This window comes from Pseudorasbora parva, chromosome 25, assembly GCF_024679245.1.
Source record: "Pseudorasbora parva isolate DD20220531a chromosome 25, ASM2467924v1, whole genome shotgun sequence".
NCBI classification, from domain to species: domain Eukaryota; kingdom Metazoa; phylum Chordata; class Actinopteri; order Cypriniformes; family Gobionidae; genus Pseudorasbora; species Pseudorasbora parva.
In genome coordinates, this window is record NC_090196.1 from 15,883,194 (window position 1) to 15,899,311 (window position 16,118).

At 39.0% G+C, this 16,118-nt stretch overlaps 1 protein-coding gene across 1 annotated transcript in view; it reads left to right on the forward strand.

Moving 5' to 3' along the window:
- The first annotated feature begins 2,288 nt into the window (after positions 1–2,288).
- LOC137065185 (transient receptor potential cation channel subfamily M member 1) overlaps positions 2,289–16,118 on the forward strand; it is a 46,335-nt gene continuing 32,505 nt past the window's right edge. Inside the window, exon 1 of the mRNA XM_067436771.1 lies at positions 2,289–2,331. The gene's annotated coding sequence lies outside the window, so the exon portion shown is untranslated. The remainder of the gene's footprint in view (positions 2,332–16,118) is intronic.

A 16,118-nucleotide genomic window follows, 5' to 3' on the forward strand; every position in this document is an offset into this window, starting at 1 on the left:
GATTTCTACAGGATGTCAATGAGACGTGTGTGTTGCGTTACAGTCTGCCTGGAAACAAATGGCGCGATGCCAAAGCCCTTGGTGGAAGAAGAACGCCGTCATGTTTACAGCTGTGACAATGAACGCTTCCCAGGATTAAATAAACGCTGGATTTTCAAAAGTATGTGAAGTTTGCGCCGTGTTGCAGTAAACTTGTACAACACTCTTGAATTAGTAATTTATAGATGCACACCGGTCTGTTATGGCAGGGCCATCAACTTAAAATTTTCATACTCCTAAACATGAAGTGGAACAAAACAAGTATTTAGGCTGAACAGCAAGTTTGGCTACTGGTACAGCAGTAACCAACACGTACAAGTACACTATTGTAAACAATATAGTTTTTGTGCGCAAAAAACCTCCCGAAATAATGACTTATATAGTGATGGCCGATTTCAAAATACCCCTTCTTAAGCCACAGAGCTTTATGAATCAGTGTATCGATTCATGATTCGGATCACGTGTCAAACTGCCAGACTGCTGAAATCACGTGACTTTGGCGATCCGAACCGCTGATTCGAAACACTGACTCATAACGGTTCGAAGCTTACGAATCTGTGTTTTGAAATCGGCCATCACTATACAAGTCGGTATTTGTCGGTTTGTCGCTATACAAGTCGGATGTTTTTGTTGTGCACAAAAACTATTCTTGTCACTTCATAAAATTATAGTAGAACCACTGTAGTGAGATGGACTTTGTAACGACGTCTTTAGTGCCTTTAGAGAGGAAATTACATTTCAGCCAATGGAGGCCTTTAAGAGCCATCGGATTTCAACAAAAATATCTTCATTTGAGTTACGAAGATGAACAAAGGTATTGAAGGGTGTCGAACGACATGAGGGTAAGTAAATAATGACAGAATTTTCATTTTTGGCTGAACTAACCTAAATGAAGATTTAATGCGATTCAGTTACACAGCTGTTAAACTGTGAATTATATTGAATATATGAAGCGAAACAAACTTTTTACAGTATTTTCAAGAAATAGAAACCATGGAAACACCAAAGACGCTTTAATATATTATGCGTTTTAAGACAGGTGAGCAGCTTTTTGGATACATAAATCGACAGAAAACGAATTATTGTTGTATAGCTCAGTACAGTTAGTCTTATTGTTTAAATCTTGTTTTCTTGATTTATCGTGAGTACAATGTTTTACCATAACTAACATCAATCTATTTCAAATGTCTAGAAGCAGCCAAGCGAACGCACAGAATAACATTATTTATAACAAAACTCCAATGTATATAATACGATAAAACAGCGCTGCATTACCCCACATATGCATGTCGGGGAAAAAAGTAGAAGCGGTCGTCTGCGGCAAAATAAAAGCTCTGCGAAATCAAGGTGTCATCAAGCTACGCCTAGGTTTCGAATAAGCAACCTCTAGAGGCAACAAATTACATAGTGTAGTTTTAATTATCCACGAGAAAAATAACAAATTGTTCATCACTACTGCACTTAATCTTATCATGAAAAAAATGAAACAAAAAACTAACTCTTCCTCATCTTTTTTTTTTCTCTCTTCCCTCCCTATTCTAGTTTTTGCTACTCTGAGTAATATCCAAATCTTTGTATTTAGGGCACTTTTTGCGTTTCTTCGCCTCTTCATGACATAGCGCTTCTTGTATTCCTCAGTTGTAAGTTGCTTTGGATAAAAGCGTCTGCTAAATGCATAAATGTAAATGTACTGCAACAGTAGACCCCCATTACTACAGCAACTGCCCCACCCAGGCCTTGCACATGAAGCTCACACAAGTGGCGGGCCTGCCATAGTAAATGTTATAACTTATAGGCGAATTGGGATGCAGAAAATCACTAGTTTTATGAACTGACATACTTTAGAATGGAAAAAAGTCACATTAAGAACAAGAGGGAGAGTAAATGATTTTCATTTTGTGGGGAACTATCACTTTTCAGAAGCTTTTTAAAAAAGTATATCTACTATTAAAACAGATTTTTAATTGCACCATCCATGAATATTTAAGTTAAAAAAGTACCACAATGGTGTACAAGATTCTACCCCTCAGACAGAAAACAAAACCCTCCCCCGTTGAGTGCACATGGTTGTTTTGATCTGAGTGCAGCGAGTCAACGGGTTCAAAAGTGGGCGAGGCTCTGGGGCTGTGGCGTTCAACTCTCTTTCCCCAAGCCCAGTGTGTTCTCTTACACCATAAAACGAGTTATTCCTGCAAGAAAACGTAAATATCGCATTATTTCTTGCAGCCTTGCCAAAAGCTGCAGCGCTGCAGAAATATTGTTCACTGTTTGTCCTCAAGTGACCCGCTGCAAGTGAGTACATCCCGTTCCTGTGATATTAATAGCTCCCTTGCGTCACCAAATTGTGCTAGACTGCTCTGCTAGACACGCGATGATAGCCGAACGCGCAGCAACGCATTCACACTCCAAAAAAACATCGTTATAAAACATATCTATCGTGCATCATATGACTGTCTAGGTCGGATGTGGGAACGACTGCACAAATGTCTTATGTGAAGCATTGATTAAACCAGAGGGCTTAACAGGAAGTGGTTATCCTAATTTTCTCATTTCAAGAGTATTAGCCTACTTAACAGAAATCTCTCATGGTCACATGCGTGTGGGAATGACATATTAAACGAAAGTTGCTTAAACTCAAGGTAGTTTAGTCATTAAACCTGCTAGGCAGAAACCAGGTCAACTATCATTTCAGTCATAATAAGAATAGTTGAGGAAATCAGAATGACTGGAGGCTATAGTAAGCATATTTCTGTATCATTAATATCTTAATGTTGCACTGTTAGAACTGGCACAAAACTTATAGTGGTGTCATCTTATAACACACAGACTGAATACATGTCACAGTCAAAATGGATTTTATATAAATTTTGTTAGGTAATGTACTATCTAATGATGACTAGCCTACATTACAGTACTGTAAACAATTCGTGCACCCTAAAGGTGATTTGAACCTCCTGAATTGCTTCCTTTTATAGGGATTATATATGTGAGATATTTGTTATATATATATCGTTATTGGTTGATATTGGATGTTGAAATGTTCATGCTCATTTCATAAATATTAAGGTTACCTTTGCTGTCATCTAACTTAAAGGCAATCTTTATACACCAATCATATAGTAACACTGTTAAAGTCTGTTCAATATAATGAGTGAGTCGCCGCGCGAGTATCACAGCACTGAGCACTGACTGCAGGAGTGATGAGAGCTGAGGTAATCGCGACTACACTCGCGGCATACATTCACAACGCGTGTTCAGTCTGGCGCGTTTCAGTTCATGCCTTTACAAGCTTAACTTTCATAGAAATTAATTTGAGAAGTTAAAAGACTTACATTGCACACCATAGCTCCGTTTAAATGAGTGCCTGTAGCTTCCAGCTGAGTGTAATCTCCCATCCCACATGCGCGAGTTCAAAACATGCGGAAATAGCTCCCTCTGCTGGCTGTAGTCTTTAGCATTTGGGCAAACATTCCTCCTATGATGCAAAAATCGTCAATTTGCATCATAGGAGGAATTTTTCCAGAAATAAAATGCATAAATCTCTTGTCTCAGGGAGATATGAGGGGGGAAAGCACAATAATTTGAATATACTCCAGGGTTTCTACTGATACAAAGCCATATGCTAATCGCTGAAGTAACCCTTTAAATGTAGGCCTAATATTTATACTGTACATTATAATGTTGTGATGCATAAATTCACTTGTGGCATGTACAATTATTTTAGTTTACCATTTTAGCTTAAATGTATGTAGAAATATATATTGGCCAGAGTTTAAATATCAGTATAACAAACCAAATTTCTTTCCAAATTCACACAGGTACATTTTTCTTCATGTCTCTCTTCAGGTGAAAGCCACAGTTTAAATCCACACCTGATACTAGAAATCCCCATGTGATTTTGTAAGCCTATTTTATCATTGCTCTTGATCTTTATATACTGAAGCAGCCTGATTCACATCCCCACCTGTTGTTTTCAGGAAACTCTTTAACCATCATGCCACATGCAGTTTGCAGTTATGTAGTAACATGCCCTGCATTTGCAGCGATGCGTAGTGTCTATCTGGTTAGTGGTTACATTATTAGAGCAACCACTGATCATACATTAGCTTAATATAACAATGTTTTTAAAAGCATAGTAAAGCTGACGTGATCACCTTTCACCAGCTTCTGCTGGACTTTAACGGGTAGGTGCAGAGGGATCTTGGCCTGGCCCCAGAGAAAGGGGATAGCAGACAGAAAGGAGGAGGGAGAAAGAGACAGACAGAGGAGGGAGAAAGAGACAGACAGAGGAGGGAGGTGGATCTTTCAATTGCTGGGCTCAGTGTTGTAGTCTGTGGGGAGATGGGGGTGTTGATGCATAGAGACAAACCTGACCGAGCTCCCCTGTGTGAACTGCATGCAGACAAACCTATTCAGTCACAAACAACTCCTCTAGATATTTTTAATTTAACTTCAAAAGGAAGTTAGAAGAGTGAATACTCTGCGTCTGCAAGTGTGTGTTTGTTTGCCACTACTAGCATCTTCAAAGGCATTGCAAAATAAAGACTGTTTTCAAACTGCCAAAGTTTCCTGACTGCCATTGGGCGTCAAAAATAGCTGTGCCTCCAAACTCACACTATTGGTTGGTCAGCCTAGCCTAGAAATCTAGACGCACCCTAGCGGCAGCAAATCTAAACTGCCGCGAGTGTCATCTAGCAACTCTCAATACACTTCTGAGCAGTAAAAACCAAACTCGGGTCAGGCCAATCACATTGTGTATAGAGTCGGTGGGTGGGGCTTAACATAATGACGGCCGAGTTGCGCTTGCGTGCTTCTAGTAAACACAGAAACTGGCGAACGGCGGTCTTTCGAATCAGCTTTGACCACGACTCTGGAAGACTTGGAGTTAAGCTTTTCTCTGAGAAAAGATCAAAGAACGGCACTGAAGTCATTCTTAAGAAGGGAAGATGTGTTCAGAGTTTTGCCGACCGGATACGGCCGAAGTTTAATCTATCAACTAGCTCTGCTTCACCTTCATTGCTGTGGTTGGTTGTAGCGCAATCCAATTGCGTGCACGCCGTGCAGAGGGAGTTTGAAAGACAACCGTTTATCCCACCCCTCGGATTGACCCCCGGCCAATGGTGAGTTTCCAGACAAAACATTTTGATGTGGATCTGGCTTCTCAGGCTAATGTCAGCCTGGCCTGGCTGAACGTCACTCACTACCCTCCTCCTCATTATTTTTTTAAAATTAGAACATCAACATTCTTAGTATTCCTCAATCAATTAATTCTAGACAATATAACAAGTGCTAAAAGAATGCCTGTTTTCCCATAATCTTTTTGTAAAAAATTATATAGGGTCGCTAACGACCCAAGGTGTGTAACAGTGTAAGTATACTTTTTCTGCATGACAATAATTGAATATTTGATAAATTAATACGTTTAATTGACCTTTATTCCACAAGGTGGCAATGTCTGATTCACAGTGATGAACTAACTCACTTATAGTTACCGCAGTCAGAAAACAAAAGAATAGGTAGTATCATCAGCAAAACTTGAAATGGCTCAGTGATTTACTGCAGAGCAAGAAATGGACAATCAAATATTAGTGTCACTGTCACTTGATGGTGGATCCGGTGAAGAAGCTGTCAGCGATCAAAATATTGATTTTGAAAACGTTGAAAATGATAATTTTGAGTATGTTAGAAATGTTAGCAAAGTAGCCCAATGCTAAATGCAGTGGGAAATGAAGTCTGACGAGGACAGTGATGATGGTATAAAACATCTGCTCAAACTGAACCCTTTCAAGCTCCAAAAGGAAACAAAATCTGCTTTATTTTATCCTTCTGCAATTGCTACTCTAATATCAGAAGAGTTTAATATTATCGTGACAGGCGGAGATCCACCCATGTTAGATGTAGATCCGGGTCGGTACAGACCATAATATGTAATTGTGATTGGCGAAACATTTCAAATGCCAGTACATTTACATAGTTATCTTTATAAAAGGTCTTATTAGATTGCAATCTTTTTCAGGGGGTACATCAATAAAGTTGTCCTGTATCACTTTTATTTAGATTTATATATCATCACAAAACTTTTAATGTTACCGTTTTATCTTTTCGACTTTTAGAAGCTTAAGTGGAGGAGATCCTCCAGTTCATCACAACCCTACATCTACCTACATCCTATCTTGGTCCTTTTCTAGCAAACCAGCAATTACAAGACCCGTGCATAAGACCAACATCACTGGGCCTCGGTTCAGTCAGTTCAGTCAGAGCCTCACCCAGACAGCAGGCACCATGCAAATTACAGCACAACCCCAAACACACCCACTTACAATTACCAGTGAGACAGCAGCCCCTGCGGAAGGACACGTCCCTCTGAAGCAGACCCAGACAGATAGTAGAACAGGATTGACAACTCAATGATAAACCATTTTCAGTCATTAAAAAGCAGAGTCCCTGCCTATGGGCCTCACATTTTATTACCCAAGAGGGTGTTTTGTACTGCTATTAGATACTCGGGATCGTAGCTGAGCAATGTTTTGTCATATCAAAGGTTGAATGTGTTGGATAAAAAAGCAAACCATTGTAAGGTTTTAATGATGTTTGAAACTATTGATCACTGAAACGGCTGCTATCTCTTATAGATGTGCAGTGCTAGTTATGTCACTTGTTTTACTGCTTAGATTGCTTTTTGTTTTCCCATGGAAACTGAACACTTTCAGTTCCCGTCCTTACACATGAGTATTAGAAAATTGTGCTCCACAAGAAGTCTGTAGAAATTTGGACATTTTTTAGAAATTACAATGGTATTTAATGTTCAGAACTTGCAACGTGATGCTGGGAAGTTGCAGGTGGTTGCCAGGGTGTTGCTAAGGTGTTTCGTGTGACTGAATTATTATTATTATTTTTTTTCAGCATGTTGCTAGGGAGTTTCTGGTGTTATGTACTGGCCCTAGTTAAAAGAGCCCACTCAGAGATTCTAGACATGGCTCAGGTCTCTTCTTGAATGCAAGTCTATGGGATTTCTTTTTGTCATCTACATCTGAAAATCATTATTTTGATTGAAAGTAATATTATATATACATTATATAGGCTCCATATTGATTATCGGCATATCATATTATCGGCAAGAATAGATTTTTATTTATCTATTGGTATTGTTCAATACTACATAATTAATTTTGCATACTTATTTTAAACTAACTAACTTTCTCGTAATATAATGCTCAAGCTAAACCTTATCTTTAAAATCAATGTTACATCTAACATGTTATATTTAACTGCAAATCTCAAAATAAGATGAAAATAATTTTTTACTACACAATCTTGTGATGCTTAAATACAAAATTTAGACACAATTGTATAGAATATTAATATTGCCATAACATCAAAATATCTATCTGATTATGGGTACTGAGCAGGGTTATTATCATCATACTATTATCATCATTTTCATACTCAATTTTAATCAGAATATGAGTCTAATACTGCTCCATTAGGCTGTGATTATGGGTCGTGTTTCAACCGAACCAGTAAAGACCTCAATTGGATAGACCTACAACCAATTAGAGCAACAGAGCAATGCATAGTTGTCAACAGAACTCCACTGCTCGCACGACTGAGGAAGTAGAAGAAGAAGAGTATAAATGATTTTTGACTGGTGTTGTAAAATAATTTAAAGGGATAACTAAAACGAGTTGATACGTACCTCTCTCGTCTCAGTGCGTGCACTTAATCGCTCTGATGCGCGGTGACATTTTGACAGCATTTAGCTTAGCCCACTAAGCCCAGTTCATTCACTATGGTACCAAACAGAGATCAAGTTAAAAGCGACCAAACACCTCCACGTTTCCCCTATTTAAATACAGTTACATGAATAGTTGAACGATCAAGTATGGTGACATAAAATAAAACGTGGCACTTTTCTAAGCGGATTAAAAAGGAGAACTATAAAGTATTGCGGAATAGCACTTCTGAGAGTACTTCGACTCGGCTCAGTAAAAAGTCCCGGCGGAAATGTTTTTGTTTTTTTCCGCATACAGTCGAATCCTTAACACAAATCCACAAAAATGCTAAAACGCTGTATTAGCTGTATTAAAACGGCCAGTAGGTGGCGATGTCACTTTGTAAAGAAACTACACACCTGTAGACTGAACGCAATACACGTGCATGACAAATTCATGTTTTTATTGTTTACATGGAGCTAATAATGGTATTATTTTCAAAAACGTGCTTGGATTCTAAAATTGGCGCATCCCAGGTTCATTCAGATAACTAACCCCAAGTATTAATGCACAACATATATTAACTATATACAATTTAGAGTAAAAGATGAAGTTGCAGAGTAATGATGATATACAGAATGTTATTTGGAAATTCTTGTTCCTTTTTATGCTGCATAGAAACTAAACACTGCGTAAATACTGGGCAAATGTTGTCACTGGGAATTCCTCTTTCTAAAATATGCAGCTGCTTGTTCTCTACTAGTTTCTTCTGAAAAGCACAATGTTCAGGACATTGTAAAAGTGGGTCAAATATTTGTGAACAGGGAGAGCCTTTGGCCGTCCATATGGACACAACAAAATCCCAAGGTGTTATTTTGTGTGAATATATATTTTTTAGATAATGTGAATGAAAGCATTAGGGTTCATTTAAAGGCTAAAACATTCATCTATAGGGTCTCCTTTCTACAGATACCACATGGCACACACTAATCTCACTTAGCCTTTGCCCATAGTCAACTTGAGCAGGTATATTCTATCCACTCTGCTGAAGCATAGCCAATTACGACATTTTCTTCCCATTTGTTGTGACCCCCCCTCCCCACACACACCATCTGTGCTTCAGATAATACATCCACAGATAAGGTCCCATAAATACAAGGCAAGACAGCTATCATCAGCAAGATTAAACAGATGCTAATAGGCTGAATCCAATCCATGGCTTGGATGAAATAGTCTTGAACTCGTGTTTGTGCTGGCTGTTATTTTTGAAATGCAGAATCAAAGACTCAGCTTTAAAGATGGACATGTTTTATGAATGTCCCTAGTTGCTGCACAGTGTTTTTCACTGCACGGTTACATTCGCCTTTGATCCACCTCTGTATCGGATGAGTGTGTTTTATCTGACTGGATATCGATACACATTTCCTGTTTCGGTTAAATTCTGATTCACAAGCTCTCAATTTTAATATTTTGATTTGAATCCATTTCATTTGAGTATATTTCATTTGTAATGTCGAGTCACTTAAAAGAACTGATTAATAAGAGTCATTTGTTCATAAATTGGGGAGTCCACACCTCACGCTTTTGATTTTCTATAAAGAGGTGTCCTAGTCACACTGTATATTTATGATTCACCAAAGAGAAACTGTTCATATTCCTATGTAAGTCCTGTGAGTTGCAGGGTGGTGCCTCCATGGATTGGACTTGTTTGTTCAGCACATCCCACAGATGCTCGATTGGATTGAGATCTGGGGAATTCAGAGGCCAAGTCAACACCTCAAACTCATTTCTGTGCTCCTCGAACCATTCCTGAACCATTTTTTCTTTGTGGCAGGATGCATTATCCTGCTGAAAGAGGCAACAGCCACCAGGGAATACCATTTCCATGAAAGAGTGTACATGGTCTTGCCTTCTTCCCATAGTGTATCCTGGTGCCATGTGTTCCCCAGGTAAACCACGCTCGACCATCCACGTGCTGTAAAAGAAAACGTGATTCATCAGACCAGGCCACCTTCTTCCATTGCTCTGTAGTCCAGTTCTGATGCTCACGTGCCCACTGTTGGCACTTTCTGCGGTGGACAGGGGTCAGCAATCTGCGGCTATGCAGCTCCATACGCAACAAACTGTGATGCACTGTGTATTCTGACACCTTTCTATCAGAATTAACATTAAGGGAACACGCCAACTTTTTGGGACTTGAACTTATTCTCTGTATCCCCCAGAGTTAGATAAGGCTATACAAACCATTCTCATCTCTGTGTGTGCCATAACACCCACCGCTAGCCTAGCTTAGCACAAAGACTATCTAGCCTACTACTCAATAAGTGACAAAATAACGTCAACATTTTACTATTTACATGTTGTGATGTGTATAGTTACATTGTGTACTAAGACCGACGGAAAATGAAAAGTTGTGATTTTCTAGACTGATATTGCTACACTCTCTGAAATGTATGCAGCCCATGAGGATGACTGAATAGAACGTTTTTTTTTTGTTATTATTTTACTGTATATTTTTTGTTGTGTAACATTCAATTTGTGACAACATTCATGATTTTTTTTTTTTTTTACCTAGCCCTATCATCTTCAAATACTAATATGTAAAACCAAGAACAATATTGGCAACAATGAAATGTGATGAAGGTTCAGTCCTCATCAGACTAAAGATCTTTTCATTTTATTATTTTTTTTTTTTTTCATGTCCCTCGTTCCTTATCGTTCCATCTCAACTGTTGCTTGACGAGTCGGTGCTGGTGCTCCAACGATAAACAACAATTGTCTTGAGTGTCTTCTCCACCCAAAATGTTCTGTTGAGAACTAGATAATAACCCTCCTGCATCCATCATGACAGCAGGCATATTTGTTTTGCGTCTTTGGTTTTCCAGCGGACCCACAATTACGTGCGCTTTTATGCAGTCGCAATCTTTTCACATCAACCTTTAAAGTTCAGTTGCAGGGCACGTCTTTGTTGAAAATGGTGGGACATAACAAGCACCAAAATATAAAATGGGTGAGTAAACACGAGCATGTGGGTGAAATAAAGCACAAGACTGCATTTCAGATTTGTTCTGTTAACATGCAGTGTAATCTGCCAAGTGGCGCAGAGGCTCACCACAAATCATCCTGAATTCGAGCTGAGCTATGTGGTTTACATACTCAACACACTGACCCACATTCGTTTCCATTTAGCAAATAGGATCCTTGGCACAACTAGAAACATTCTAATTGATGATTTGCTTATGGCATATACAATGTTTCAAGGTATCGTACTTCAATTGGATTACAGTTCTGTAATATTTATGGGACTTTGATATGCTATGTTGACAATAATTAAGCTTCTGATATCCAACGACAAAGCCTAATTTGGTAAGTGCTGAGTAGCTGACAACATCTTTTGGCTTAGGCAAAACAAATATTGACCATCCATGCTTGTTATACACAATAATCCTAGTCTTCACTCTTAAACCATCACCCAAGAATGATTAGCCACTAGCTAAACAGGATTGAGCCTGGTCAGTACCTGGATGGGAGACCTCCTGGGAAAATTAGGTTGCTCTTGGATGAGGTGTTAGTGAGGCCAGCAGGGGGTGCTCACCCTGTGGTCTGTGTGGGTCCTAACACCCCAGTATAGTGACGGGGAGGAGCCCTGACCTAAACCAAGTCTCTGGTCATTACAAATCCCATGATTTCCTTCGAAAAAATTGTAGGGGTGCAACCCTGGCATCCTGGCTAAATTTGCCAATTGGCCTCTGTCCATCATTGTGGCGTCCTAATCATCCACATATGGATTGGCTTCATCACTCCATCTCCTCTCCACCTAAATGATGATGTGTTGTGGGTGTTCTGGTGGAATATAGCTGCTGCCGCATCATCCAAGTGGAGGCTGTACATTGGTGGTGGTTGAGGAGATTTCCCCTTCCATAACTAAAGCCCTTTGAGTGCAGAGAAAAGCACATTAATGTGCCATGAAACCCCCGTTTTAGCCTAGGCATTCACAACTGAATCTGGAAAAAAGGGCATGTAAAGTCCATGTTTAGAATGGGAATCCAAGTATTTATCAGTGTAAAAAACTCAGTATGCATAAAACGGCACCCCCCCCCCCCCACCCCCAAACTCATTGTGACTTTCCACGCAGAAACCGCTCTCATGCGCACTCCACATGTTGAGTTTTTTCTCCTCTGTAATACGATCTCATGCGCAATACAGTGAAGTGATTGGCTTAAAAGAGTTTATTCCTGTGAATAAATGCAGAAAACGGATGACTTAAGCCAAGCCAATCAACACTCCGGATTTTACTGGTATTTTACTGGTACGTCAGAATCCGTAATGTTGCTCCGACTTTGCTTTTCAAACCAAAAGACAGAAATAACTAATTTTCCATCTTACACCCCTAATGTCCATCAACACCCCTAATGCTTGCACAGTCCTGTAGCTTGTACTGGGTCTACATCTCATTCAGTAACATTAGGCCGTTTTGATTTATTTGCTGTTTAATGTTGATAATTGTTATTTTACAAATGCAAATTATTACATATGATATTTCTTGTTTTTGCCTCTTCTTTCCATGTGTTTTGATCAGGAGATTCAGAATTCTTTCAGAAGGTATATCATAATGTTCCATCAATGGTGGGGAAAGAGTTGGAAGTGATAGTCTGTCTTTGTCTTGTGAGTCCGTCAAGCATTACAGAGACTGATAAAGATATTTGGTAATTATATTCTCTTGTTGGTGTTCATTTACTTTATGGTTGTATAATGGAGAGTTTGTTACTGTAAAATGCATGTGTAATGGGCTGTGGTTTAAGATGAGGTTTGCCTCACAGTAATTTAGGTTAGTTATAGGACACTATATGCTAGTTGATGTAAACATGTGCAATGTAGACATGTGTAGTAATGCCATATGCCTGTCTCATGAGTAGCAGACAGCAGACATGTCTATTTTTGTCTCTAGTTGTCTTGGAAATTCTTGGGAATTACCCATATAGCAGATTTGTTGTTCCTTACAACATTTTGCAAAATAATATTATAAAGGTAATCAATTAGATCTTGTGTGCTTTATTCCAAGTTTTCTAAAGTGTGAGGAACAGACGGACATTTCATGAGCTCCATGAGAGAAGTAGCAATGTCTGACTCATAAACAAACTGTTCTTTTGAGTCATCATTTTTCAGTTAATACGTTAATTTATTTAACAAGCTGCCTGAATGATTCGGTCACAAAGTAGATTGACCTTGCTATTGAGTTTAACTCACTGACTCAATTTCTGCGGTCACCAGCTCACTGGAAAGGCAAGTTTATTAGTGAATAACTATGTAAATTTTGGTCTGTCCATCATGCAAATATAGCATATTTCTTCAAAAGACTGAATAGTGCAAGTTGTATAGACTACTTTTGCACCACTTTTCAGTTCTTGTTGAGTGTTAAAGCTCCAGTCCACATTCATTATAATTGCTGAAAAAGAGCAACCAGTCCAGTCTTCAAAATGCCTCCTTTCAGAACAAAGGAAGTTTACCAGAAGAAAGACGCATGCAGATTTGGAACAACATAAGGAAGAGTAAATGACACAAGAAACTTTTGCATAGTTTTTTGCATAAAATGTCCCTATAGCAGAATATTCGAGAGACAGTAGTTTTCTCCTCCCATTTTGAAAAGGCACATCAAACCCAACTGAACTTTGAGTTAGCATAAGAGACAACTGCTAAAAGACAAAAGAGGGACTTTAACATAAGTCTTCGCTTTGAGGAAAGAAGCCCCTCTTTTTTTCCACAAGACAAAGTTAAATCGGACACAGTGCTGACAGATGACAGGTCAAAGTGACTTAATAGCCAATGGCTCCTACCGCAAAAAGCTAATCTGGCAATAGTTTTGTTTACTTAAATAACTAACAGGGTCACACAAGTAACGAATTTAAGGGCACCCACAACTCACTGGCCATCAAGTCATCAATTCCAAGCTAGTGAGCAAGAGGAAGCCTCTTCAGAGGGATTTCCCCTCACTCACCCGAGTGTCCTGTTTGGGGGCATGACCTTTTGTCCAACTTTGTTCTCTGAGTAGAAAGGGATTGGAACATACAATTTCATGGCTCACTGTTCCCCATCACCCTTTCTAGTACTGGAAGAGGGAGATTCATGGAATGTGGTAACCCTCAGGGAGAGTTTCTAAGAAGTGTTTACCCTAAACGTGAGCCCTGTGTTGAAGTTAGAGAGAGAGAGAGAGAGAGAGAGAGAGAGAGAGAGAGAGAGAGAGAGAGAGAGAGAGAGAGAGAGAGAGAGAGAGAGAGAGAGAGAGAGAGAGAGAGAGAGAGAGAGATAGAGAGAGTGTAAAAGAAAGGGAGGTAGGTCGGTCCTGCAGATCAACTTTGAGGATGTTCCATCCATGAGGCCTCACGATTTCTGGGGCAAATTCTCTCTTTCCCAAGACCCAGAGACAGGCTGCTGGACTGATCCTCATCCACCAGCCCCCATCCAATCGGGTGGATGATGCGTAGAGGGCTATGCCTTAGAAGTATCACAGAATTGTCATTGTAGAACACCTGCTCGTACTGGATGGTTCAGCCCCCTTGGCAAGGGTTGGGAATAGACAGCTGTCATTAAAATACCTACATTACATCTAAAGAATATGACCTTTTCCCCTTCTTCTCATGACTCGAGTAAAACTAACTCATTAATGGGCATACATTAGGCCTGAGTTACTATTCCAATTGCTCATACTTAAGGTTTACGGATTTGAAGAAATTTGGCATGTAGCTTGTCCTGCTACAAATATGAGTTATACTTCAAATCATGTGACTTGTTGTGAAAAGACTTGTGTTTTTTACCAGGTAAACAATAAAAGGACTAAAAAATCAACAAGGTATAGTTCAACCATAAATGTACTTGCTTCCAAAACTATATGACTTTATTTCTTGCCCAGAACACAAGAAGTGGATTTTGGAAGAATATTGTTGGTTTTATATAATGGAAGTGAAAGAGGACTAGGGCTTTTAAGCACAGTGACAAAATATAATATTATAAAAGCAATTCATTTCTCTTTTGTGTTTTATTCCAGGTTTTCTAAGTCATACAATATTGTTTTGTGAGGAACAGATGGACATTTCATGAGCTCCATGAAAGATGTATAGCGATGCCTGATTTATAAACAAACTGTTCTTTTGAGTCATAATTTTTCAGTAAATCAGTTAATTTATTTAACAAGCCATCTGAATGATTCGGTCACAAATTGGACTGACCTGGTTCTCAAATTTAACTCACTGACTCAATTGCGGTGGTTACATGCAAATATGTCTTTAAAAGACTTAATATATTGCAGTTGTATAGACTACTTTTGCACCACTTTTCAGTTCTTGTTGAGTGTTAAAGCTCCAGTCCTCATTCATTATTATTGTTGGAAAAGAGCAACCAGTCCAGTCTTCAAAATGTCTCCTTTCAGAACAACAGAAGTTTAACAAAAGAAAGAAATGGAACAACATGAGGTAGAGTGAATCAGACTTGTTTTTTTACCTCGTAAACAATAAAATGGACAAAATAAAATCCCATAGACTTAAAAGGAAGGAGGGATCAGGCCATATCTGAGGATTAGAATATCATGGAGACTTGGGGTTGTTGTAGTCTTCAGAAAATGTATATATATGAATAATTTAAATAATAGTAATGTGGTGTCTTTTGTCATGAGTGTCTAAGCAATGGCGTCAACATAAATCATATTGGAAAATTTTGAATTTAATTGGAAGGGACATTGTGCTTGGAATATTCACTGACACAGAATGTATCAGAAGAAAGCCTATTAAAAGTCAGGAAAACATTAGAATTGGCATGGAAACTGCACCACTCGTATGTTTACCTAAAACATCCTGTGTAATTACAGTAGGTCTCTCATGAGAGTGATATGACACCTCTCCCTGTCTGTCTCTCGTGTTCGCTCCCTCCCACCCGCCCCAACCCCCACAATTCCACACAGGAAACAAGCTGTAAACCTCATTACTGTTGTTGTTTTTTACTGCTTTGTTAGGGCATGCTGAGAAGCAGTCAGTCAAGACAAACACTTTTTTGAACGTCTGACACTTAAAAATGGTCCTCACACTAATAGTACAGATGAGCACATTATGTGAACTTGTTTAATTTGGGTAAAATGGGTAATTAGGACTCCTGTCAATAACAAAGGTTGCATACTACAGAAAGAAAAGGTGTGAAACACTTTCTGCAAAGAAAATGGGTTGGTGGCTGTGGCCCACTTTCAAATCCCACAGCATTTAAAGCATTTTAGCATGTCATATAGGCCCATCACATTTGATCTAGGAGAAAGGCTTGATTTTACATCTGTGATTTACACACGGTTTTCATCACACCATCCTTAAATGAATGTTGTGTGCCCTG